This window comes from Halictus rubicundus, unplaced genomic scaffold (genome assembly GCF_050948215.1).
Source record: "Halictus rubicundus isolate RS-2024b unplaced genomic scaffold, iyHalRubi1_principal scaffold0844, whole genome shotgun sequence".
Lineage (NCBI taxonomy): Eukaryota > Metazoa > Arthropoda > Insecta > Hymenoptera > Halictidae > Halictus > Halictus rubicundus.
In genome coordinates this window covers 40,001-42,411 of record NW_027489385.1, presented here as the reverse complement: position 1 = coordinate 42,411, position 2,411 = coordinate 40,001, and positions in this window count along the sequence as shown.

The following is a 2,411-nucleotide window of genomic DNA, read 5'->3' as shown; positions in this document are numbered from 1 at the left end:
TCGTCTAGGACCGATAGGGAAAAAGTTTCCTCTTGGCGGTGGGACTTAGAAAAATTTTCGTCGAACGTCCGACGGAGTAGCACATCCGTCCATTATTTGCTAATAACTCGATAAATAATAATTGTAGCGAGTTTGGTGTTATGATATATATTGTTAGAAACCGTCTATATTACAGTGATATCACGTCGAAAATCGTCTAGGACCGATACGGAAAAAGTTTCCTCTTGGCGGTGGGACTTAGAAAAATTTTCGTCGAACGTCCGACGGAGTAGCACATCCGTCCATTATTTGCTAATAACTCGATAAATAATAATTGTAGCGAGTTTGGTGTTATGATATATATTGTTAGAAACCGTCTATATTACAGTGATATCACGTCGAAAATCGTCTAGGACCGATACGGAAAAAGTTTCCTCTTAGCGGTGGGACTTAGAAAAATTTCCAGAGTTTTGTCGACGGAGTAGCACATCCGTCCATTATTTGCTAATAACTCGATAAATAATAATTGTAGCGAGTTTGGTGTTATGATATATATTGTTAGAAACCGTCTATATTACAGTGATATCACGTCGAAAATCGTCTAGGACCGATAGGGAAAAAGTTTCCTCTTGGCGGTGGGACTTAGAAAAATTTCCAGAGTTTTGTCGACGGAGTAGCACATCCGTCCATTATTTGCTAATAACTCGATAAATAATAATTGTAGCGAGTTTGGTGTTATGATATATATTGTTAGAAACCGTCTATATTACAGTGATATCACGTCGAAAATCGTCTAGGACCGATACGGAAAAAGTTTCCTCTTAGCGGTGGGACTTAGAAAAATTTCCAGAGTTTTGTCGACGGAGTAGCACATCCGTCCATTATTTGCTAATAACTCGATAAATAATAATTGTAGCGAGTTTGGTGTTATGATATATATTGTTAGAAACCGTCTATATTACAGTGATATCACGTCGAAAATCGTCTAGGACCGATAGGGAAAAAGTTTCCTCTTGGCGGTGGGACTTAGAAAAATTTCCAGAGTTTTGTCGACGGAGTAGCACATCCGTCCATTATTTGCTAATAACTCGATAAATAATAATTGTAGCGAGTTTGGTGTTATGATATATATTGTTAGAAACCGTCTATATTACAGTGATATCACGTCGAAAATCGTCTAGGACCGATAGGGAAAAAGTTTCCTCTTGGCGGTGGGACTTAGAAAAATTTCCAGAGTTTTGTCGACGGAGTAGCACATCCGTCCATTATTTGCTAATAACTCGATAAATAATAATTGTAGCGAGTTTGGTGTTATGATATATATTGTTAGAAACCGTCTATATTACAGTGATATCACGTCGAAAATCGTCTAGGACCGATACGGAAAAAGTTTCCTCTTAGCGGTGGGACTTAGAAAAATTTCCAGAGTTTTGTCGACGGAGTAGCACATCCGTCCATTATTTGCTAATAACTCGATAAATAATAATTGTAGCGAGTTTGGTGTTATGATATATATTGTTAGAAACCGTCTATATTACAGTGATATCACGTCGAAAATCGTCTAGGACCGATAGGGAAAAAGTTTCCTCTTGGCGGTGGGACTTAGAAAAATTTCCAGAGTTTTGTCGACGGAGTAGCACATCCGTCCATTATTTGCTAATAACTCGATAAATAATAATTGTAGCGAGTTTGGTGTTATGATATATATTGTTAGAAACCGTCTATATTACAGTGATATCACGTCGAAAATCGTCTAGGACCGATACGGAAAAAGTTTCCTCTTGGCGGTGGGACTTAGAAAAATTTCCAGAGTTTTGTCGACGGAGTAGCACATCCGTCCATTATTTGCTAATAACTCGATAAATAATAATTGTAGCGAGTTTGGTGTTATGATATATATTGTTAGAAACCGTCTATATTACAGTGATATCACGTCGAAAATCGTCTAGGACCGATAGGGAAAAAGTTTCCTCTTGGCGGTGGGACTTAGAAAAATTTCCAGAGTTTTGTCGACGGAGTAGCACATCCGTCCATTATTTGCTAATAACTCGATAAATAATAATTGTAGCGAGTTTGGTGTTATGATATATATTGTTAGAAACCGTCTATATTACAGTGATATCACGTCGAAAATCGTCTAGGACCGATAGGGAAAAAGTTTCCTCTTGGCGGTGGGACTTAGAAAAATTTTCGTCGAACGTCCGACGGAGTAGCACATCCGTCCATTATTTGCTAATAACTCGATAAATAATAATTGTAGCGAGTTTGGTGTTATGATTTATATTGTTAGAAACCGTCTATATTACAGTGATATCACGTCGAAAATCGTCTAGGACCGATACGGAAAAAGTTTCCTCTTGGCGGTGGGACTTAGAAAAATTTTCGTCGAACGTCCGACGGAGTAGCACATCCGTCCATTATTTGCTAATAAC